Source organism: Podarcis liolepis (genome assembly GCF_965112155.1).
Source record: "Podarcis liolepis genome assembly, chromosome: 8".
In the NCBI taxonomy this organism is placed as follows: domain Eukaryota; kingdom Metazoa; phylum Chordata; class Lepidosauria; order Squamata; family Lacertidae; genus Podarcis; species Podarcis liolepis.
Genome location: NC_139560.1, coordinates 17,708,662 through 17,734,959, shown reverse-complemented (window position 1 = coordinate 17,734,959; position 26,298 = coordinate 17,708,662). Strand labels below are relative to the sequence as shown.

General features: G+C 40.9%; 1 protein-coding gene across 13 annotated transcripts in view; it reads right to left on the bottom strand.

Moving 5' to 3' along the window:
- TRPS1 (transcriptional repressor GATA binding 1) overlaps positions 1-26,298 on the bottom strand; it is a 231,496-nt gene that overhangs the window by 198,006 nt on the left and 7,192 nt on the right. The window contains exon 1 of one of the 13 annotated variants that reach the window (XM_083516525.1): positions 25,673-25,945. The exons of the other annotated variants lie outside the window; for them this stretch is intronic. The gene's annotated coding sequence lies outside the window, so the exon portion shown is untranslated. Of the gene's footprint in view, positions 1-25,672; positions 25,946-26,298 lie in introns of those variants that run through there. 13 annotated transcript variants of the gene reach the window in all.

Here is a 26,298-nt window from a genome sequence, read left to right as displayed (position 1 = left end):
AAGAGAATAGGATGGGTTCCAGTGCATAATCCGGCCAGTGCATCTTCAGCACACGACAATAAATCCTCTGAGGAGCATCCCTCAAAGTAGCATCCCTCAAAGTAGCACTCGGTCGCTCCATCCGGCTGCCATTTTATCTTCCCACACAATATCTACTAGTGTTGCTCTGAAGCAACGCCATCTTATTAATTGGGGGCAGAGTCATGATCCGAAACAAAACCACAAGGAGAATAGTTTACCACAAAATTTTCTGTGAGGAAACTAAAAATAACTGTTAGAGCCAAATGCCCGGTTCTGCTTGGAGTGCTGGGCCAGATTAACTGTTTTTAAGCGGGGAAGGGTGGGCAGGCATCAGAATTGGGCTCTGCCAGTGCAATGAGGCCTATTTGAGTGGCAGCCATATTATGCCAACACCTGGTCCATACTTTCCGACACGTAAGGAATTCCATTTCTGAATGCTTCTTCACGTAAGAGCTCCCTTGTAATACGGGGAGGGTAACGTAAAGACTTCCAGAGAGAAATAATCTAGGCAAGCCCCTCTAACCGCTACTCTAAATTTCTACTTTCATGGGGATATTTCCTAACATTTTGGATCACTGAAAAACGCAACCCATTGCCTGTCGTCTGAAGGATCTCAGCCCATTTTACCACCTCCCTCTGAGGTACACGCAGACTGCTCTACCTCAACTACACAGGAGAGTCCCAGTTTCCATAAATGCTGGAGGGTAAAGGAAAGCCACCTCAATTTCTTGGCAGGAATCACCCAGGTTTGCCAACATAGACAGTCGGGAGCAATAAAGGCCACAGCCGTGATTTTGCATGCGCTGGCTGGTTCAGTCGGAAGGTCTGCGTATTTAAAATTCTACAATGTTTGTTTGCCCACGCATAGCCTGTGTTTGACAAAACAGTACGTGTTGGAATAAAGGTGAGTGCTGCAGCCAGGAGAGAATTCCAGGCTGATTTCAAGAGAAAAGAGCCATCCTGAAAATGAAACAGGAACTGACTTTGATGGTTTTTATCACTTCAGACTGCAGGTGGGGAGGGGGTTGTTTTTAAAACCTTCTCCACATGCAGCACATCAGGTAAATATTGATAGCGTGGTTCTCCCCCTGACATGCTAATTGATTAAATGTAGTAAGTTGTGGGGTTTTTTTACCTCAAGGAGTATTCAAAATTAGAAGCTTCCCCATATACACTGACACGCTTCTGCAGCCTGAAACAAGCGTACAGTTCATGACGCCACAAACTCATTTTTGTAGACCTGCTGAAGAGGACAAGGAGAAAACCATAGTCCAGGACTGGATGGAGACTGTAAGCAGAACCTCAATTTTTATTTTAAACAATTGTAGAACAGAGGATTGGTTTTTAAGTCTGAATATTCCCCACAATCACTTAAATTCCCCAAAACGTCTCATTCTCTCTACCATTTTTCTGTACAACTCTCCACTACAGATATAAAAACAGATCATCTCATAAAATGATATGATAAAAGGCAGAGGTCCGTAAGCTCTGCCCTGACCTTCTTAGAGGAATGGCAGAATGATAAATATGCAAAAGATCCACAATTAACTTATAATGCTGTACCATGATCTTTGTCTAGAACCAATTTTGGGCCAGGTCCTCAAGTGGGGAAGTCAGGAAGCTCCTGTTGTGGGGACAGTTTGGAGATCCCCAATAATGGAGATTTGCAATATCAATTTCCAGCAAGACAGAGAAGTACAGGAAACAGGATATGTGTGTCAACTGCAACTCAAGGCAGGCACACATCTTTGGTACAAAAAGTACAAGGTGCTTTATAAAAGAAAATGGGGAGGAGAAAGGGACCGATCCTTGCCCTAGAGGATCCTACAATCTAAACTGACATGTGTTTGTTCAGATACTCAATCCTGTAGTGAAAAGGCCACTGAACATATTTAGCAGCCAGGAAAACTGATGTTTCATTAGTAAACACAGACCAGATGGCAACTGCCAGCCTCTTCTGCAGTGCCCACTATTTCTATCAAGTGCATTCCTTATTTAGCCTAAACATTCAATCCCTTCCTCTCTCTCTCTCTCTTTAAAAAACAACAACAAAACTTGCTTTTCAGATTACAACATTAAACAATTGCTGCTCAAGGATGGTAGCTTAATGGGAGGAAAGGATATACAGCAGACCTTTTCAGAAGTAGCAGCATTACGGGAGTTTCGCTGCCATCATTTTTCTCCCCTCACGTTATTAACCAAAAGTATGCCTCCTTACATATTTGTGGGAAAGGATAGCTGTATAGACAGGCTAAATGTATTTATAAAAGAGGGGCATATTACGCGCTACACATGCTTCAGAGGATACTAAGCAGAAAAGGCCTTCTATCGTCTTACAAACATGTAGAAAGTACACATTAACCGACAGCCGCACCACAGCGAAAGAAAAACCATTAGAGAGCAGTTAAAACAAGCTGATATCCAGGAAGCCCCAACCCACAAAAACCAGTGAAGCTAAAGCAGGAATTACCAGCCTAACTCAAGAAAAGCTGTTTTGAGTTTTCCCACAATAGTAGCTGACTAAAACCAAACATGAGCAATGGAACTAAAGTGGAGGGGCAGTTCACAACCACTTGCACCCCAGAAATGGGGAGCAAGGAGGCACTGGAACTCTGTCTTGTGTGGCTGGGTAAAAGCATAGTATGCTCACAAGTCAGGGTTGCTGTTTTAGAATGAAAAATGAAAATCTAGCCTACCATTCTGTTTCCAACAGTGACTGAAGAGATGCTTCTCGAAGCTTTATATCCAAAGCAAGAAGACAAGAGCCCTGTGCGCCACAAACGCACACCCCAATAGCATCAGCCGGTATTCTGTGATATACACATTGGTCGAAACCAGATGGGGATCCTGTGACCCTCCAGAGGTTGTAGGACTCCAGTTCCCCTCATTCCCAGTCAGCATGGCCAATGGTCATGGGTGATAGGAGATGGAGTCCAACAACATCTGGAGGGCCACAGATTAGCCAACCTTAATCTAAACCATGTTTGGAAATGAGCCAAACTCATAGAACTATAGTTTGTTAAAGTCAGTGTGGTGTAGTGGTTAGAGTGTTGGACTAGGGAGACTCAGTTAATGTCTGAGTTGGACTGAACCCTGGTCTCCCAGTCTAACAAACAAACAAAAACACCTCTCATAGTTGATAGATACTTCTCCTCCATGAAACCTATTTTCTTTTTTTAAAGCTGTGTGAGATAACCGTCACCCAAACATCTTATTGCAATTAAGTGTTGTATGAAGAAATTATGTATTTTATCTGTCTCGAACCTACTGCTAATAAGTTTTACTCGGCAACCAAGAATTATAATGCTATGTCAGGGGAATTGAAATATCATCTCTTCTCCGATACCTTTTCAAATCACTCCCTGCTCAAAAGCTTCTCATTTCAATGTGGCCAAAACCCCATTTCAGTCAGTCCACTGAAATGGGTAGCAGTTGGAACTACATTTCCCATACTTTCTAGCAGCAACAGCCTCCCTCTTGAATGCTTCCAACAACAGCATACCTTCCAACATTCAATACATATGCAGTAATTTAGCAACAGCATACCTTCCAACATTCAATACGTATGCAGTAATTTAGCTGTATCATCTTTACACAGCAATGTGTAAACCCCAGTCCAGACACTTCCTTGAGGCAATAAATGGCTTTCCATGTCCAAGGTTGAGAGGCCTTGAGAATTACCAATAACTAATAAGAGATAAATTACTGCCCAGTTAAGATAAAATAAGCTTAGCTCAGTGTTTTACAAAGCTTTGAAATGTTATTAGCTGCTACTGTGCATGCATGGTGATTAGTGGTAGGCTGCCTCCTCCTTAGATACTTCTCACATACATTAGATGGTCTAATTAAAGCAAATGCTGACTGTGTCAACACTGACACACCAGAAACTATTCTGATGTGTGTTTGTGTGTTCTCAACCCACCAAGGGTTCTACTATTGGATGGCAGCTTCTGTTATGGGATGACATTGTTCTTGAAAGCTCCTTGTGTCCGTAAGAGGTAAGGAACTTTGAGAAAGTTAGCCTTGCAATAAGAATGGCTAAAAGGCCTGTATTATAGAACATGCTTCTTCCCCTTCTCCCTCTCAAAAAACCTGGTATGTATTGTTCAGGTACACAGTGGTCAGAATTACTACTCTTATACAGAAAAGAAAAGGCTGTGCTGGGAATATCTGTGTTGGAACATGCAATGTCTAGAAGATGAACTATCTTCAGTCCAATTCATATTTTACCAGTGCACTGTAGTTTACATATAGCTGGACTATATATACTGCCTCAGTAAGAAGGGTTGAATGAATGGTATGATTTCCTTCTATGGCGGCGTTATCCACACAGAGACTACAAAACTCATGTCAGAAGGAGCCAAACCATTCACAGAGTTTCTTCCTGCAGACATAACCAGAACAGCATAGGATCTAGCCACACCAGACATCACTCACCTGAATGAGTCCAGAATTCCTTTTCACTCCAACCCTAAATACAATGCAAAGAAGTATAAATTTGGGTGTCCTCAACCTGTCTAGGATTAGGACATCAGAAAACAAGTCCTACTGACAATGTGGGAGGACCACAGCTCAGTGGTAGCACATCTGTCTTGCAAGCAGAAGGTCTCAGATTCAATCCCTGGTGTCTCCAGATACAGTGGTACCTCGGGTTAAGTACTTTATTCATTCCGGAGGTGCGTTCTTAACCTGGAACTGTTCTTAACCTGAAGCACCACGTTAACTAATGGGGCCTCCCACTGCTGCTGCGCCGCCGGAGCACGATTTCTGTTCCCATCCTGAAGCAAAGTTCTTAACCTGAGGTACTATTTCTGGGTTAGCGGAGTCTGTAACCTGAAGCGTATGTAACCTGAGGTACCACTGTAGTTCTAAGGAAAGTTCTTGCCTGAAACCCTAGAGAGCTGCTGTCAGTCAGAGTAGAAAGTACTGAACTAGATGGACCTGATTCACTGTAAGACAGGTTCAAATGTTGTTCTTTTATCAAAGGCACTGGTACAAACCTATTTCTTTTGGCCAAGAAAATCCAAATCCCCTTTAAGCATCCAGGAATTGTATTGTGTTTATGTTTGCACACCCAAACAATCTTACTAGCCAGTGCCATTAACAATTCAGGCAACTTTACTACACTTATAAAACTAAGATAATGCATTTGGGAAATTCGCACATTCATCTTTGAAAAGCAAAAGCAATTTGTGTCACCATGCATTAACATAACTTCTAAGTGTCCGATGTAAATTCAGATTTGTATGCAGAAGCCTAAGATGGAGACATGCTGCCTACATGTGCCTTGATGTGCCGCAGTGGAGGGAAGTTTATATGCATGCTTATGATGATTTACAGACACACAGCACAAGTTATAAAGGAAATACTAGCTACGTGACCTGACTATAATGATAATATCAAGCAGTTTCAATTGGATACTATGCGTCAAGTCTCTTGTATAGAGCCACTCAGTTATTGTGGCTACATCCATTTATACCCAAGTTTCTCAAAATGGGTCTGAAGAACTACAAAAAGCTCCACCAAGTTGTTTGTTGATTTTTAAAAATCTCTTTCATTGAGACACTTTGTCCTGTGCATAGCCAAATACATGAAAAGTACAGCCACAGAGAAAGCACATCCTTTTTCATTATGTACAAAGATAAGGCATCATAGCATCCATTTGCTATTCTACCAAGTGACCCTATAATCCTTACTTGGAAGTTAGTTCCAGTCAAACCAATACTATAGGAAGAGTTAATGTAATCCATTGACTACCCCATTGCGTGGCTCAGAAGTCTTCATTATCATATATAATACCCATCATCCTATTTAATCTATTTGTTTAAATATTTATATCCCACCTGTCAGAACAAGTGTCCCAAATATCATCACTGTTCTAAATCCTAAGTACAGTAAGTGCTAAGTGTCGCAATTTAGGTCACCCAAACTGAAAGCTAACATTTTAAAGTTAAATTTAGACTAGAGTGATTCAGCAAAACTGCTTTTATAGTAAGAGGGATCCTCCTGTCTGAAACTAATAAGCTTTCAAAATTGCACAAGTTTCTTCATTAAGCAAACAATTACATAATAATAGTTCCCTAATCTATTGATCACATCAGACACCTTTTAGTGGTCTTGTCTTCTAATTTATGAGTCTCCCTCCTACTCATGTCTCAGAGTTAGTCTCCACAGAAGACTGGTTTGAAAGGCCTATCCTGCTTCAATATGGAGCAGGAGAGGAATTGAAACATTGCATCCACATCACCAGAAGAATATGTGTACAGTGGTGCCTCGCAAGACGAAATAAATTCATTCCGCGAGTTTTGTCGTCTTGCGATTTTTTTTGTCTTGCGAAGCACGGTGTCGGGAAAGTTTTGGAAAAGCTTCAAAAATCACCAAAGTCTTTAAAAACCTCAAAAAAGGCTACCACACCGCGTTCTATGAGTTGCTCCTCGAAGTCAAGTCGCAACTGTATTAACGGTGTTAAGAAAAAGGAAACAAACTTGCAAGACGTTTCCGTCTTGTGAAGCAAGCCCATAGGGAAAATAGTCTTGCGAAGCAGCTCAAAAAACAAAAAACCCTTTCGTCTAGCGAGTTTTTTGTCTTGCGAGGCATTCGTCTTGCGAGGTACCATTGTACATATGTACATATGTGTACATATGGATGCCATGCTTAGAAAGGTTTCATAAACTAAAATCTGAATGCACATAGGCTCAAACATACAACCAATACCTAGATTTAATGTGGGATATATAGTGTGCACTTTTGGCTTGCACACATTCAATTTTTAACTTTTAGGCACTATACAGAAGTGATGCTCAGACATGTACAGGCATTCCCAGTAAGCAGGCAGACACAATCCAACTTCCCCTACCTAGATAGTAAGCTGAACCAAACCAGCTAAATGAGTTACTAGACATCAATCCACCTGGTCTCAATTCATTTCTGTCAAGTCAGAGTTTTGAACCCTTGATTTATGCAGTACAGTTTTCAGGGATCTGAACGTCTCAAAACAACTTCATTTCCATCAGTGTTTATCTCTTGATTCTGCAATCCATGGAAAGAGAGAGCTCTTCCAGATCAGACTAAAGGTCTGCCTTCCTAGTCCAACAAGCAAGGCAAGAAGGCAACAGCTCTCTCTCCACTGTTGCTCCCTAGCAGCTGGCATTCAATGGCTCACCATCTTGCTCTTAAGCACTGGTAGATTAATGGTTAATTCTTTCTTGATCACAAAACCAGAAATCTACAGACATATTGCTCCAAAGGAATTTATAAACAGATTTGTTTTATCCCTTTTTTGGAGGGGTGGGGTACAGAGGACAGGGAATAGCTATATCCATTATGGGGACTCATGCTGAAAATATAGATAAAGTCTACTTTCCAGCATCTGTTCTCTGGGTTTCTTTTCTAAAGCAACTAGTTCTTATTGATCTACACACTTTTCTTATATATAATTCCATTACCACTTTGATAATAACAAGATAATTAAATACAAGACAGGGCATGCATCATACTGGAGAGTCTTTTGACTAATGAATTGTTGATCAGCACAACAGAAAGCACAATATATTCCATCACACAGGGGCACCAATATATCATTGCTTTCTTGCAGAGTCCTCAGAAAAGATAACAACATCTCCAGACACTTCTACATGCCCCAAAATGAGAAGGGCATCTAGTGCAAGGACTCCAGACAGAGAAGAATGAGGGAGATGGGCAAGATTGTGACTGGGTGGCAGTTGGTGTTTATTGCCATCGCATCATATTTCATCAGCCCCAGGAATTGCCCAGTTCTAGACATGCAACAACAGGGTAAGGTAATAAGAATCCTGAGACGGTAGAATGAACTGCACCAGTCTAGACTATTGCTAGGGTCATCAGTTTAGAAGGGCCACCTTGTACATCACAGAACAAACTTCCTAGTCCAGCTCATTTTCAGCTGTGCTTGTTTTCTATCTGCATGGAGTTTTTAAATGTATCATTCAATAGTGTGACCACCTCCTCCCTCCCTCCAGCTTGAAGAGGTACACTCCATTCTTTCACCTGACACCTTCTCCGCCGCATATGTTGGCCATACCTCAGCCCATCCGTAAGAAACTTAGCAACATCCAAAAGCAACCACAAGGAGTGAAAAGGGCGTTTTGCCAAGGGCTAACTGACATGACCCATATTTGGACATACTAAATTTAGTCTCATTTTGTTTTGACAGCTTGGACTGAATATAAAGCAGGGTGTAGGTGCACAGTAGTGTTTTCGGATTATTACTTCACTTCCAAGCTGCCAGGGCAGGTCACCACGATTTGACAGAATCATAAAACTGAATCAAGGCCTACACAGACAACAGGAGTGCGAACATTGGCTCTCAACTTTTTTAATAACAGGAACACAGGAAGAGAGGTACCTGGGAGGGTCATGAAACTTTGGCTATGTCCTTCTGCTCTATCTCAGCACTTTCTTTTAGCCAATCACTCCCACTGCCGCCCCGCAAAACTGGCTTATGGGCCTTTCATTTATTACTCATTCTTCTCTCAGCATCACAGAAAGGAAGCTGATGACTGATGGATAGTACAAGCTAGAAAAATGAAATAGTGGGAAATACTGGAAGGAGTTGTGATAAGTAATAAACCTATTCCCCAGCTGTTTGGAGGGGGCAGGGTAAGAAGTGAAAGTTGTATCAGGAAGGCCAGGTAACTATGCCTAAAAAGTTGCATACCAAGATCTCTATATGGCCAAAAGCCACAAGACGTAAGACAAATCCCAGCTCAGAATTTTCTACACGGACTGGCAGCAGCCCTCCAGGGTCTCAGACAGGGGTCTGGGGATTGGGGATTGAACTTGGGATGTTCTGCATGAAAAACAGCTGCTCTACCACTAAACTATGACCTTTCCCCTTAGTGCAGTTGCTCAGGAGGCAAGGCATCATGGACTACAATTACCTGATGCCGTGATAGCAGAAAGGCAACCTCTCTTATAGCTGTGAACATGTGACATGACCCCTTAAATCCCTACATCTACTTCCTGCCCACTTCTGGAGCCAAGCTTATTGTCCTTACCTTCAAAACCCTTCCTTGCCCTGCTCTCCACCCTTAAAAGTCCCTTTCTATGACTTTGGCTCATTCAGGTCCTCCAACCTCTGCTATCCAAAGGTTAAATCAGCTCTGCCCTTATTACATGGGAAGCTGTCATGTACAGAGTCGGACCATGCTCCATGTTGCTCAATATTGCCTACTCTTGGCAGCAAGCTCTCAGGGGCTTCAGACAGGGAACATTCCCAGTCCTAGCTACAGGTGCCACTGACTGGACCTAGGACCTTCTACATTCAAGGCAGATGCTCTACCACTCCCAGTTTTCATCCTTCTCTTTAGCTACTCCTTATGTCTGAAACCAGTTGCCAAAATGCCTCTCTACAACCACCTTCCTTACTCTTTTCAAATGCCTCCTCTAACCTCACATGTTCCAGGAAAACTTTGAATCATGTCCCGAGTCCCAATGCTGAAAGTCAGCCAAAGTAATGCATGTATAATTGTATCTTCTTCTCCTGCTTCCAACATCCCCTTCCTTCATTGCTTCCCCTGTGTTTGTTTTAGAATGGAAGCCTCTTGGGAGCTGTCAAATCTGTTCCTTATAAAGTGCCCGGCTTGATTATATACCTCCAAGGAAGTTTCCACTTATGCATACGATGTTCGTTGTCCTTCCCCATATCCCAGTATCTTACTGATAAGTAGCCCATCCTTTTTTGTTCATTTCTTTCAGTTGGTCCACAATCCCAAGGAAAAGGCCTACCATGGAACATGCAAACTGGGATGCTACCACCATCTTCCTGCCTGTTGCTGCAGGGTGAAGAGGAGAGAGGTCTGTTGCTCAAATACCATACTTTGCACTCATCCCCACAGATCAAAATCATGATGTGACATTTGCAAGGTACGTGCTGTAGCTTACTCTTACTCTTCAGAGATCCATCAGTGGTTTCAATATGGAAGCCATTTTTATTAGCTGCATGGTCCCACACCTAAAAATCACATTTCTGTTACCCGTGCAAGCCGTTAACTGCAGCCTCTGACATTTCATGCTCCTGAACAATCTGAATGTTCTAGGGTTGTAACTTTCAGATCATGCATAGCCACACACAGGCCAAAAGTTGCAGCCCCAGCAACCCTCTGCGGCACTACAAAAAGATCTCCTTAGATTATACACTTATTACGTGGCATCTCTAAAAATATTGCCACCACAAGCCACTGGGAAGTTTGCTTCTGTAATCAAACCAGCCTAGCTACAATATCTCACACAAACGTAAGTCGCCTCCATGTGTGGCACAGAAAATTTGACCACCTTCTGTAATCTTAAAAACTGTCTCCCCTTATCTCCCTAACAGGGCCTGGCAGAGACATACCAACTTTCACTGTCCCTCAACTTAAAATGTTGAGGGATGCAATGCTGCCCTTGCTTAGCGAAGTCTACTTGGACTGAGGGAGGGGATTTAAGAGCTTTTAAGAGAGGAAGAGAGTCCATTATGACATACTGCCGAATGTTATGTCAAAGGAGCCCTGGTATTTCATTTTGCAGTATGTTATTATGGACACAAATTACCAAGAAAAGGAGTTTGCTAAGCCCAGTAAGTTATTAAAATTGGCTTTCATATGCGCTTATCTTAGAGCGGGGGGGGGGAGTCTGCATGTTACCATGTGCCCCTGGCACTTCATCACCATAGTATTTTTAAATATTGTTTACACTGATCCCAGAAGTACACAATATACACATTTCATTATACAGTAATCACTGTTTTCACTCTACAACCCAAAGAGGAATTATGCCTCTTGCTGTAGCTCTTCTATATATCTGTGGTCAGCCACAATTTTTTCTTCGAGTGCCACTCGGAAAATGGAATGGGGATCGGAGGTGCAAGCAAGGCTCTAACTCTGGCAACTCAAAAATGAGAGACTGCCGAGACCCGTTGACACCAGACACCACTCCCCTCTTTTTATTGGGGGCCAGGTGGTTTCCCTCAGGGCCTCCAGGTGCCGATCCCTAGTCTACAGAATTGTTTTGCTTTTTTCGGTATATACACCATGTAACCTTACGTGGCAATTATTTATTCATTAAACTTAGATGCTTTTCTTATTGAGCAGCAAAGAGTTTGAACAGACCATTGTTTGAAAGACAAAGGAAACACGAGGCCCAAATCAGAGATTGTTGAAAAGCAGGGGTGGAGAAATATTCATAGAAGAACAATCCTTAACCTTCAAAACAACACATGCACAGCTTTAAAATGTTTAAATAAATCTACTACACAACTGCTGTGTTGCAGTTTAACTGCCAAACTGAACAGTCATGATGCTTTTTACAGCACAACCCTATACATTATCTACTTAAAAGTAAGTTCCACTGAGTTCAACTGGGGTTACTCCCAGGTAAGTGTAGACAGAATTGTCGTGTTAATACGTAAATTATATCTTAAAAGACTCATATACTACACTTGAGCACTGTTAGTATATTAAGCTATTAGCCTTAAAAGGACTACAATGCTATGCCGTTTGCTCTGCTGAAGATCTATTTTAAAATACTTGTAATTTACCAACACTAAAACTTTAGAGTCTGCTTAAAACATTTTTGTTTAAGCCTATCCAGAAATATCGTCTTAAATATGTTTTATCTCTTTTTAGCTACTGTTTATTTTATTCACCTTTTGAATGCTTTTAAATACCCGTTTTAACTTTTTCACTGAAACTTTTAATGTTTTATTTTATATTTTTGTAAACTGTTAGAGGTTTGCTCGTTTTACAATCAAGCATTATATAGATTTTATTACGTAACAATAAAATAAAAACAAGTGAATGATTTGGTAATCTACAATAAAGCTTTGTAAACCTGTTGACAGATAAAAGATGGAGCGGAACGGTTTGCACATCAGATAGCACGGGCAGATAGATGCAAAAGGAGAACCCTTCCACATTATTAATCTTTGTTTTTGAAATTACTAATACTTCAGATAGGAGGGGGGATTTCCATCTTAAAGGCACATGCTAAAATATGACAAGGGTGAAAGGAGGACTCCAGCAAAACCCTCTAACACATAAGTAATACGCATTTGGACACGAATGAAAAGAAGCACAGATTAACAAATTGTTACAATAAAGTACGGAGTTGAAAAACATCACTCTGAAGTTGTCTCTCTAAAAAAAAAAAAAGTACACAGCAAGAAAAAAGACAGCTGTGTAAAAATAAAATGTTTGTTATCTCAACAGCATTTAATGCAACAATTTTGCAAAGCCAACAGACAGAAACTGTGGGCAATTCTGAACTCTTTACACAATGCTGAAAAGGCATTTCCCTCAGTATTCTGGTTGTATTCTAGTATTAAATGATCTGAAACAATTTCCGAATAAATAATTGTCAAGGACATTTTTACGTAACTTTTAAAACAAGATAATTCCACCCTATACCATAAAATTATCAAGAGTCTCTTTTATCAGCAAAACGAAGGAGAGACACTTCCTAACCATTGGAGGGGTGGGGGGGGAGAAAACAAATAATAAGCAAAGAACATACACGTACCCCACTTAGAATTTCCCCTCGAAATTTCACAGTGACAGGAGGTTCTAAGCCTTTCGGAATGGCCCTGTGTTAAATGAAGTGGGTGTGCATTTTGACAGTCTTAAATGGAGCCAGACTTTTGCCTCTTAATAGTGTAATAGTATAACAGTGTAATAGTAACTAGCACTACTTATGAAGTCAAAGTATTTTAGCCTCTATTCCAAACAATGTGTTTGAATGGAACTTATTTCTAACAACTGGTGATGGACTAGAGAAAAAGAGTTTGTCCTGTCTATTATCTCTTCCCTGAATGACTGTAAACTTGAGTACAATTTTGAACAAGAAGAAGTAGTAGTTAAGCAATCGGCTAAACATCCCAAGATGCATCCACAGTTACAAGCATAAAGGGTTTTATTTTAAAAATAATAATTATAGGATTGGAATCAAAGTAAGTAAAGCTGAATATTTGTTTTCTTATAACTAGCATGTGCAATTTTACAGGGGTGTACACACAGTTTGGTCTACCTCATTTAATTAGGCTACTCAGAGAAACAAAATCTTCCTGACAGAAGAGATCATTACACTAATGTAAAATCATTATATGATATATATCTCAATGTTCACTACGTCAACCTCTAGACACGAAACGAAAACCAAACAAAATCTGTGAAATATTAGGGAACAAGGGAGATGCATGGAAATTCTATAGCTTGCTAGGCTATCACGTTGGAACAAGAAACTTTCTCTGGATACAGAATGATTCGATTTTAACCAATGTAGGCACAAAAATATTACAAGAAGCTGACCGATCACAGACACCTCACATTTACCAGCAATTCAAACATTACCTGGAATTATAGCATCTAGGAGAACTCGTTCCTTTTTCTTTCGAATCTTAAACAGATCCTACCTGCTTTCAATCAAGCAAACACTATTTGGGACGACTCTTCTCTCTCCAATAACAAACTTCAAGAGGAAGATAAATGTTCATTTTAAGATATGAAAGTCTCCCCAGTCCTAGTCCCAACTGAAAGTCCTTTCGTATCAGGCTGCGAATGGTTTGAGTGTCGTTCTCGGTTATACGTACAACGTTTGAGCTACCCAGAGTGATTTGTTTTATGGCATTTCCACTGTGGTAAAGTTTGGTCTGAAATTCCTTTTCACATAAAAAAAGAAAAGGAAAAGGGAAGTCACAGTCTGCAACCAGGAAGGAAGGAAAATAGAGATTTCTATACAGTCAGAATTGTTCAGATTATAAAGCATTTTGTTTGGTCCCAGCTTCCTTTCTCCTCAAACGTATATCAGATTCTTTTGAGGCAAGAAATTCCGAATGCTCTATGAAGCCAGTAGCTTCTTAAACCACAATTCTCCTTTCACCCAGTAAGGCAAATTCCACAGCTGCCCCCTTCCTTACTTCTTTTTTTACTTTGGCGTTTGAAAAATTCCTCCTTCACATTGACAATGAAGGCTTCTGAAACAAAAGTTGTTGTGTGCATCTGTTTAATTGCTAGTGGTTCCAATTACAATTGTGTGCTACTCAGAAAAACATACTGCAAAGTAGTTTTATTGTGCTCATAAAAGAACAGGTTGTTTGGACAAATGAAAGAGGAAGTGGGAAAGGTGAGGTATGCAACATTTTTGTACTGTCTTCAGAGCTAAGAAATGTCTAGAGTAGCAAGGAATTCTGAAGAAGTTGTTCCAAGCCACCCATTCTGACAGATTCTTAGCTATAGAAGCATTTCAGTGATTCTTCTGGAAGTTTGCACAGTGGTATCGTAAACTCAAAATGTATATAAAGCCATAGGATGCTCGAGACATCTACTGTACAAATCATTTGTACAGGTTTTTAAATCATCAGACTCCATATGCCAGACCTATGCCCAATGATTTGCTGCTATTTATATTTCCCCCAGTATTTGTGAGTACCATTTTCCAAAAGCTTTCTGAAGTACCAATTTCTAAAAACTTATTTTCAAAGTAAGAGAATCCAAGCACGGTGGGCATGTACCTTTCACCAGGGCTCCTTGAAAAGTTGTATTTTAAAATATTCAGCCGCATCCACTAGCCCATTCACAACACATCTTTCATTACTGAATTTATTTACAATCCTTCAAGATTAATTTCCAACTGATACCATTTATCTCTTCATTTGCCTGGGCCATTAAGAACAATGCAACTGGAAAGAAATACAGACAAACCTCGGTTCTTGAATGGCTCCGTTTTCGAACATTTCGGCTCCCAAATGCCAAAAACCCGGAAGTAAATGCTCTAGTTTTCGAATGCTTTTTTGGAACCCAAACGTTCGACACAGCTTCCTCTTGAGTGCAAGAAGTTCTTGCAACGAATCAGAAGCCGCGCCTCAGTTGTCGAATGTTTCGGGAGTCAAACGGACTCCCAGAACGGATTACGTTCAACAACTGAGGTTTGATCGCAGCAGCAATAATACCTAGCATTTGTAACGTCCAAATTATGTTACAATGGATACGTCCACATGCAACACTAAACCATGGGTAAACTATGATATTAGGTGAAAGGGTCTTAATGGTCTAAAGCAAAGCATCAAGCTTACGTGCATCCCACTTTTTCGATCTTGTTCCCATGAGCCCAATATATTTAGTGTTGCATTTGAATCAAGGAACTTTATTAAAACAAACTCTTGCTTCATAGGAAGCCAACTTGAAATCGTAGATTATGAAGCTAATTATGAAGTTCATCTTTATTTTAAACCAGGATCCTTGGTTCAAATGGAATAGTAAGTGGAGATTCCTTAAAAGTGAAAATATACTCCAGCAATGTTCTCCTCCCATGGTGGCATGGAAGAAAAGGAAGAAAAGTTTGGAAGCCCCAGACTTTGCGCATTCGGGCTCATCCACAGAGCTCTAAACTGCTGTTTAGTGTTAAGCAACGCATCTGCAAGCTCTAACACTTAGTGCTGTGCTGAAAAATTCTCCCACATTTTAGATGCGGTTTAGTCATGCTGGCCACATGACCCCCCCAAAAAAGCTATCTGCGGACAAACACCAGGTCCCTCGGCCTGAAAGCAGAGATGAGCACCACACTCCATAGTCAAATTTGACTGGACTTAACCATCCAGGGGTCCTTTACCTTTTTTTACCTTTACCATTCAATCAAAGAGGAAATAAATTACACTTGAGATTTTTCAAATGGGAGAAAATGTTTCTGTGAAATCCTTATGGAGTGCATGGTTTTGCCACATTTTCCTTAACTTTGGGGTGGCTGACTGGTGTTTGCAAATCACTTTTCTTTCATTCTACAAATCACCTCACCAGCACTCTCCAGCCTTCCCAAGTCCCAACACTTCAATTTAAAGTCCAGGGAGCCCAAGCTTTCCATGGGGCTTTTTTCAGATCAAGAAGGGTAGGCAGCAAGGGAGGCTGCTGAGTGCTGGAGAAATATATCCTGGAAAGACCTCTTCGGGGCACCTTGCAGTGATAAGGTAAGCTCAGAACCACATGCCAGCCAAAATTCTAAAGAAATTCCAAATTAGTTTTAAAGTGCTCTGAGAATGCGGCAGGAAAATGGAAGCCTGTTTCACACAAGGTAAAACTGGATGACAGTTTTGGGCAGTATTGTTAACCCTATAAAGAAGGCTGGAGCCAAAGCTGAGATATAATAGTTGGCCCAAGGCAACACAGCCTGTTCGCAGGCATGTTGATTCAAAAGTAAACCCTACTGATTCCAGGAAGACTTAGTCCCAAATAATTAGATGCAGGGCGGCAGCCTGAGCAAGTTAATGATTGGTGTTAAGATTTGAACTGGGTATATTCAACATTCTTAGCTTCTGAACTACACTACTGTGAACTCCCAGCTCACAGAATGGCTTGGAAGAATGCTCCGTGCAACTAACTTGAGATTTAGGCACTACACTGAATAAGATGAAACCCATAATAAAGGAGAGAGAGAACAAGTCCACCAACAGCTATTAGTCAGATTACCCAAACTGAGCCACTGTGTTCATAGAGTTTGAAAGTAGATGATTCAGAAAACTCCCTGAAGCCAAGCCAGATCTAGGGCTGGGCAACACTTGGGATGAGACTGCCTAGGAACTCTCTGTATGTCACCTCGAGCTCTATTGAAGAAAGGTGGGAAATTAATCTATTTAAAGAATCACCATTTGTAAGGAAACAAACCATGGGGGAAAGTGTGGTTGCTTTCATTTCCTACTTGTAAGCTACCCAAAATTGGATCCGGATTACCACTTTTGGGAACTCTTGGTCTGATCCAGCAAAGCTCTTATTACAAGAAACCTGGAGTAAAAGTTGTTTTTGAAAGCCGGGTTAAGTTGCCAGGGCTTGATAAAAGTAAGTGGCAAGTATCTCCCTAGATTATCGTAGCAGTCAAGTTTAGAGGAAGCTTCCCCTCTGTACCTTCACAGAAAGTGATAAAGAAGCTAAACAAGCTGTCAGTGATCCAAAGGAGTCGCTGAATCCCAACAGTAATATTGCTGGCAAGACGCAGTGGTGATATTTGGCAAGATATCAGGGCTCTATACTCTTCACCCCATTCTACCAAAGGATAGCACTGACCACTATTGCTCCCACTGCAGCTCACCAAACAAGACTGGATCGTGTCCCGCCTGACAGTGGTTCTCAACCTGTGGGTCCCCAGATGTTGTTGGACTACAACTCCCATCATCCCTGAGCTCTGGCCTTGCTAGCTAGGGGTGATGAGAGTTGTAGTTCAACATCATCTGGGGATCCACAGGTTGAGAAAGGCTGCATTAGAAGATGGCTGCCCAATAATAGCCTATGAAAACTATTTTACCCAAACAACAGTTGTTTTGAAGACTCCTCCCACCCTTCAATGTACATCAGTTGTTCGGTGAAGGGTGTAGCTCAATTGGAGAGCAGTAGCTTCCAGTGTTCAAAACTCCCATTGTTCTAGGCACATTTTGAGACAGGGAATTTCATTAGCGCGAGCAGTTTCTGAGCTCTGGGCGCAGTATTGCACCTAAGATTTCAGATTAAAACTGCAGAGTGGAAGAAAAGGAGGGCCTTTTTCTGCCTCCCCACTTCCAGCTACTCTCTGAAGACTGGAAACCCTCTTAAGAATAACAGGGGTGGGTGGGGAGGGTAAGGACTAGACCATGTGAAAAATGAACAAAATAGTTTAGTTGCAGTTCATTCATTTACAGCTTTGTATTCTTGTTATTAAAAAAGCATGCCTAGACATTCCGTTGTTGCGCCCATAACCTAGGTTTAAGGTGCCATTCAGCTCCTAGCTTTCATATCTCAGTTTCTAACACTGGTAGCTTTGTTTGCAGGAGGTTCCAGGTAGGACAGAGAATATCCCCCGTCAGAAACCCTGGAGAGCTGTTGCCAACCTGTGCAGAAATTACTGAGCTATGGGGACCAGTAATCTGACTTGCTATAAGGCAGTTTCCTATGTTCCCAAGACTCTTGGTTAGAAACCAGCTTCCTTGCCTATACCAACTTCTCCCAATGGGCACTAAAACTGTGAAGAGCACATTCTATTCATTCATCACACTTTACTTCAGCTGAGCAATCACGCTCATTTCCATAAAACAAGAGCAAAGCAGCACTAGTTATTTGCTGTTAAGAAGGAAACTTGGCATTCTGTGGGTAATTCTGACATGCACTGACCTGACGCTACATCTCTTTAACAGTTTTAACGTGCCACACTCCTTATGCCACTGTCACATATACACTTACCTAAGAGCAAACCCCACTGAAAGCAGCGAGACTTACTTCTGAATACACATGTATAGTATTGCACTACTAATACAGTGGTGCCTCGCAAGATGAAATTAATTCGTTCCGCGAGTTTTTTCGTCTAGCGAATTTTTCGTCTTGCGAAGCACGAAATCCCATAGGAATGCATTGAAATTCAATTAATGCGTTCCTATGGTCAAAAAAAGTCCAAACAAAGCCAAATTTGGTACAACAAGAGTTTATTAAGTGCTCTTTAAAGTCACACATACTGTAAAGAGCATTTCAAAAATTGAAGGAACAATAAATTAAGTTTCTAAACATGACAGAAAAACATTTAAAAATCAACAAGGTGTACAGTACATTTTCTAAGACTCTGGGGGACAACTCGAAGAAGGTTCCTCTTCCACTCTTTGCTTCTTGCTGAAGAACCCCCTCCTCAACTGTTCCCCCAGCCACCCACCACACAGAAATTCAAATCCAGAATTTTTTTTAAAAAACAGCAGAGTGGCCCAATGGTCACAGAAAATCATAAAAATGCAGGAAAAAAACACACAAGCTTCCAGATTCTTGCAAACCCCTCCCCAACACCAAGTCCTTGAATTCCAAACACCCCAACCCAAAATCCAACCCCCCCCCAAAAAAAAGTTTTAAAAGTTTAAAAGAAGTTTTGGGAAAGCTTCAAAAATCACCAAAGTCTTCAAAAACCTCAAAAAAGGCTACCACACCGCGTTCTATGGGTTGCTCCTCGAAGTCAAGTCGCAACTGTATTAACGGTGTTATGAAAAAGGAAACAAACTTGCAAGATGGTTTCGTTTTTCGTCTTGCGAAGCAAGCCCATAGGGAAATTCGTCTTGCAAAGCAGCTCAAAAAACGGAAAACCCTTTCGTCTAGCGAGTTTTCCGTCTTGCGAGGCATTCGTCTTGCGGGGCACCACTGTATCACATCCACACCCAGTCTGGCATGTTTGGAAATACGATACAGATTTACTGAAATGAATTTTATTTCACACTGAATATAGGTTTGCTGAGACGGCAGTCTTGATTAAGCCAACATATATTGAAATAGAGGGTTGATGTGTTGGAAGGCCTCAAAACTCATTTCCCATGGTTTTAGCAGTGAGTGTAGTACAAGGCACCACTAGGGCTAGACAGATCATCTGAGAGTCACCTAGAAAGTACTCTGACAGGATTCCTACCAGCCGAAGATCAGGACAGTTGGGTACACTTGCCCCGGATCTTGGAGGACTAAGCTGGCTGAACCACCCCACCCCCCCAGGGACCAGCTGCTTTTCTTTGAGTTCATAACTTTATTCTAACTCCCACCCCGGGGCCCAGACAAACTCTCCAGGAGCCTGCTACAAGCAATAGTGAAAATGGGAAAGTTAAGGGACCCCTGACCATTAGGTCCAGTCGTGACCAACTCTGGGGTTGCGGTGCTCATCTCGCTTTATTGGCTGAGGGAGCCAGTGTACAGCTTCCGGGTCATGTGGCCAGCATGACTAAGCCGCTTCTGGCGAACCAGAGCAGCGCACGGAAACACTGTTTACCTTCCCGCCGGAGTGGTGCCTATTTATCTACTTGCACTTTGAGGTGCTTTCGAACTGCTAGGTTGGCAGGAGCAGGGACCGAACAACGGGAGCTCACCCTGTCGCGGGGATTCGAACCGCCGACCTTCTGATTGGCAAGTCCTAGGCTCTGTGGTTTAACCCACAGCACCACCCACGTCCCTAGGTGAAAATGGGAAGCAGCTAACAAAAACAGAATGGAAAACCCTTAAGGGAGTTCCAGAAAACAAGTTGAGCACTTTCAGCACAATTTACTGGCACGAACTAGTGAGTGAAAAATATCATTTTTCCACTTTAGCCGGTGGGCCAACCCAACATTTGGGTCTTCATTTAAACGCACACTGAACAACCCATAACACTTGTAACACAGAGTCTCGTGGCACCATAAAGACCAACAAATTTATTACGGCATATGTTTTCACGGACCACAATCCACTTCGTCAGATACGTAATATATAATCCTTCACGCATCTGATGAAATGCTTTAAGGTGCCACCAGTTGCTTAAGCTATAAAAGACTAATCCTAACCTTAGATTAAGACATTAAATCGTTTTTTTTACCCTTAACCAAGCTATCTTTATCACACCCAAACATGCATAAAAGAATTCAGACAGCCAAATCAAACCCAAACACCAAATCCATTACCTTTTAACGTTTTTATCCCAATGGCATAAACAGCTCTAAAGTAAGTGAACTGAGTATCTGCTTAGATTTCTAAACTTTTCCAGAACTGACAAACAACCTCGTCGCAATGACCTTACAAAACTAGTCATGAGTAAAAGTGGAACTTGAGGGTGTGTCTCCCCCCTCCCCAGTCCCTTCCCTGCCCACTAGTATCTGTGTCAGAATTCTCGTTACATCACAATAAACACTTTGAACATATTAAAGCCTCATAAACAGCAAAACAAGCACTGGGGTTTTCTGTGTAAAAAAAAAAAAAAGGTGCAACACTTAAGGGAACTTAATTTGCATGTATTTTTAGAAGGGACATGCCCTGTGTTTATATACACACAGCATAAAAAGACATGAGAAGCAAGGATAAAAATGGAGGCATAACGAGAGAGTGAACACAAAATATATAGCATGCTCTGCGGATGAGAGAGTAGTACCTATATAAAATGAAAAATGCCACATCATTGATTCCTGATGGAAATAAACCGAACTACTGTGTTTCAACACTGCTGCAGCACTGCAAACAGACATCTTAAAAACAAAATAATTTTAGGGGGGGGGTGAAAGGAAAGAGAGGGATTATCGATTAACGCTTTGGGGGCTGGGGGTTGAAAAGGAGTCATATCCAGCACTATTCATGCCATGTAACATTCCAACAAACAATAGATTTTTTTAAATAGTGCAATTTGACAGTTAAATATGTGGGGGGGGGGGATTAGGTGTGAGACTACAGATCAGATGAATGAGTTCATTCATCTCAGATTTAAATGTGGAACTTAACAGGACTGTCACCCAAACCAGCCCACACTGGACTCCAAAAAGTTTTTCGAAAATGGCTTCCTGGAACTAAACAATCCATAGCCCAATTCAAGCAAGGCACCGTAGGATGAAAACAACAGGTTATTTTTCAGTTTTACTGAAGATCCTACTTGCAACTAAACAACTGCTGTCAAAATTGTGCCTGCATCAAAATACTATAATATTTATTTAAATGCTTTTAAAAAGAAACTAAGTAGCTCGTAGCACTTTTTTTAAAAAGTATATGCTTGATACAGTGTTATGTTTACACAAGTAATATAGCATCTGAACTATTTACATACCAAGGAAAGAGGGTGTTTGGGGACAAGCACAATGTGCAAACATTTCATTAAAGAGAATTTCATTTAAGTACCAGCGAATTAATCCAAACCTGAACCACCAACTGGTCCAAACTGAGGGATGCAATACTATGCTGTACACTGTGGTTGTTAAGCACTTTTTCATTTTCATAATATTTACCATAAAAATATAGAAACATTCCTACAAAATGTTCATTCAACATCCATAGAATTAAATCCTATCACATGCACAAGAAGGTACACAATATTCAAGCCCCCAAATAATACTGATGCACTCTATAGTTCAAAGACCACTGACACATATGGGCTAGGTCTTTTGATAAAGAGATCTTCGGCATATATGTATGTCCCCTACCATAACTAGAGACACTCGAAGATCTGAACATCTGGAATTTGGGTGGCAGAACATGGCTAGAGACTGCTGTCCGTTCTTGTATTCACTCTTCCAATTTGTCCAGTGGAGCCAGAGCTATATGACCTTCAGGGCAAAGGGAAAAACTAATCACTTTTCACACATTTTTGCCTGTGAAGGTGTCAGAAAATGTTAATTTATTTGCCTAGTGCAGGGGTCAGCAAACTTTTTCAGCAGGGGGCTGGTCCACTGTCCCTCAGACCTTGTGGTGGACCAGACTATATTTTTTTTGGGGGGGGGGGATGAATGAATTCAGATGCCCCACAAATAACCCAGAGATGCATTTTAAATAAAAGCACACATTCTACTCATCTAAAAACACCAGGCAAGCCCCACAAATAACCCAGAGACGCATTTTAAATAAAAGGACACATTCTACTCGTGTAAAAACACACTGATTCCCGGACCATCCGCGGGGCCGGATTTAGAAGGCGATTGGGCCGGATCCAGCCCCCAGGCCTTAGGTTGCCTACCCATGGCCTAGTGTAAGACATTTTGTGTCTATCGGGGCCAAAACAACAGCCCTAGATGTTAACTGGTCTGTTTTGCACATAAGCCAAACGACTTAAATATTACTCTTTTCAAAACAGACTTGTGAGACATATTTCTAGAGAATTACTAATGTGGGCCATTTTCTGTAAAACGCCCCCTTTTTACAGATAACTGCCGACAGCTCTGCCTCATTGCTTGTGCGGCATTTCTGTGATGTGGAAAAGGATGCACTTACAACAGTAGATGAGAGAAGCAGAAGTTGCTGAAAAAACCACATCATATATGAACATATAAAGGCCAGAATAGTATGCAGGTACATTGTGTACATATAAGAAAGGAACATATACACACACTTTGTGCTGTATCATGTATCATACCGGCAGTGATTTTAAAACATCTCCTGTTCTATAGGTCTCATATATTCAGATATTTACGCTCCCCGTTTTAGAGCAATGCTACTGCCAACTGCCAAGCAGGGGGGGGAAGTACACAAATCAAAATATGTTACCTTTGTTCAAACAATACTGCTGTTCATTATATAATAGAAACTGTCATACCTAATCTCTCAGGAACCTAGAAATAGTAGATTGTTGGGCCAGAGGTGATTTAAAATGGTTTGAGGCAAAACTGAAACATAGCATTTAAGTAAATCTTGCACAGGAACATAAGCACAATTGATGAACTTTTTGTATCATCTTCCACGTATATGAACTATCAACACCGGGAAGACACAAGCGTTGTATATCCTACATGCCTTGAGGAAGATATGTTTTCCAATCCCTCCTGTTATCAAAGTGATGAATTTAAGTAACATTTAAAAAGAGAATTGGAGGAGAGTAACGACACTCAGTATTCAGCCTACTTGGAAGAACTCCCAGTTAAATTCTATTAAAATCTGTATGCAAAATGTTTCTACACTATACTATTTCAAGATTACAGCATAAATTTGTTTGATATTATCTACAATTGCGTGATAGGCACCGATTTGGGAATTGGAGTGCTTCCCAGTTTTAATTGGTAAAAAGAGATGCAAAACCAGATCATAATAAACATAACTGCTGCAGATTTGTGTGTGGAAAAAAATTGATTTAAATACAGAGAAGTATTGGATACCGAGAAAATTTATATAAAGCCTGATCTACAAAATCAGTTAACGTGAAATGCTAAAATTAAAGCAGTTTTGCCTCACTGCCTTCAATGAGAGTGTATCAACTTAAATCATATACTTCATTACAAGTGCCTTGCCGATCCTGCTGTTATTATATATAAAATATATTAACAAAGAGTTGAATGTCTGCACTTCCATCTCATAGGAGTGGGTGATCAAAGGTTAATAACCATCTAAATTTATTTTCTAGCCTAAAAGTACAGTTGTACCAGCTTCCCCCACCCAAAAAAAACCCACAACCCTACATGTCAATCCTAAAATCAATATGAAGCTCTACTCACATCAGAATGAGTTTTCCCCCAAATGAGAATTAACATAAGCAGCCCAACAAAAGCCTTCTACAAATGAGAATATTCTCGAATAGAGAGCCGCAGAAATTAAAGTTCAAGAGCAAAACTAGGGTTTGAACTCCAGGGAGAGCTGACATTTTAAAAAAGCAGTGCCACTGAATTATAGCTCTCTACTTCTGGGTGGGGTACCCATCAAATGGGTGGAGTGCCTCCCCTAAAGGAAGGAAAAACTGGCACACACTAACTTGGCCTTTTGAAAGATTTTCTAATTTGCCAACAAATGAAGTCTCGCACCAACTTCACCCATGAAGCCTCTTGCCTAATCCAGTTGCAGACAAGATAGCTCGGGCTGGTGTGAAAAGCCCAACTGGGAGAATGGAAAGAGGAAACGTGATTGTGGAAGATGATAAAGCAAATAAGTTTTTAAAACCCCAACTTTTTTTTTTAAAAAAAAGTTAAATTACTGTCTTATGCAGCATATGTTAATGGTCGACTGTTTCCTGTCTCAGTAGTTGTTCGACTTTCAAAAGAAGTTTAAAATAAGTAGCAACTTGGGGGGTGGGGAGAGAATGAATCAATTTATTTTAAATTGTGCTTGGTTGTTTTGGAACAGGCTGGTCACCCCTTTTGCCCAGGCAGTTTTTTTTCCATTGTCCTCCTCACATGTTTCTTGCTGTAGAATAACAGGTGTAAATTATTCCTTGACGTTGCTTAAAAGAAGTAGTAGTAGTAGTACTAAACGGCCTGAGAGTAGCGATTATTAATTGAAATTAATACAGATTGATTAAAGAGGAGGGGCGAAAAGAGCCGTAACATTTTTAAAAAACTTTGTGGGGACACTTTCCTTTTTCTCAGTCAGTCTGAAGTTAGCATAACCTAAATTGCACCAGCATTCACAAAACGCATTCGGAGAAACGCAGCAAAGCTCAGCAGGAATGATTTTTTTTATTAAGAAAGAAAAAAAAACAAGAATAAAAATAACTGCATCAACAGGGTCTTTCTTCTTCAGGCTTCAAGCCCGGTTTTACTTGAGTTCTTTTTTAAAAATGGCAGTTAGGCCACTAAAACCAATCCAGAACATTATTAAAAGTTAAAAGCTACCAATTACTTCTGTCTGTTCTTTTAAAGCAAAGTTTGGCATTACGTCAGTCGGTTTAAAGAAAACAAGAAAAAGAGGGAGAGAGCGCGTGCAAGAAAAGAGGGAGAGAAAGTTTCCTTCTTGAATAAATAAAACCACCAGGGGAAGGTGTCTAGCCTCTTGTAAAGGGTTTATAGCACTTTTTAAAAGAGCTAGGTACATTTTGAAAAATTAAAATATTTTTATCAACTAAATTTTGGGAGGGAAAGTAAACGTTAATCTGGTTTTGGGAGGGGGCAAAAATTAACGGGAGAGGAAATCTTATTGATTTGCCTACAGTTTTGGAACTGGAGTATGTCTGTGCAAACACACAAAAAACGCTGATTGAATAGAACACGCAAGGAAAACTTCAGCACAGTTCATTTCCCCCCAATGGAAAGCGGTTGTTAGAATTTTACTTAAAACTTATCTCAACCGCTTAATATTTCAAAATCCCTAAGTGGCATGCAAAGGAATCTAACACAGAACAGTATGACAGTATCATAAAAACAGAGGTACAAGCATAAAAACGGTCAAACAGTAATGTGAAGTAGTTTTTAAAAATAATAATAACCCAACAGAAATCCAGTAATAAAAAGGTCCAGTCTTACGGGTCAAAGGCAGCTTGGGCAAAAAGATATGCCTTCACAAGAAGTCTGAAGGAACTGATGGATGACGCTTCACATACGGCAGAGGGAAGGGGCAATGGCAGAAATCACCCATTTTGGGGTTACCGTCCTGTGATATTATGTCGGCTGCAGTGGCACAAGCAGACTTTCCCCGATGGTCTTAAATGATCAGTTTAGCAAGGAACACACAGTCCTCCCACGGTCCACATGCATGTCTTGGAGTTTGTGCATGCATGTGTCTCCTTTCAGTTATCAATACTAACAAATGACAGTCTTCAGGCAGGCTATTTTATGGGATGATTCACATCCTAGAACATGCCCAACTCCGATGGGGAAATTATGCGACACTACAAAGCGGGCTACTAAAGGCAGCAAGACGTTTCCGCGCGCATTTTTGTTGAGCCATACGGAAAACCATGCTGAATTTGAGACACGTGGTGAGGAGAGTCTCTTTAACATGTTATTCTCCCTCACACATACAACATTGCCCCCATGTAACTTTATAAGCTAGCCACCATTTTTATGGACATCTCAGTGATTCATTCACACACAGAGACTACGGAAGAAGCTGCAAACCAGGCAACTGAACTAGTGGGAATGCGCAAGTG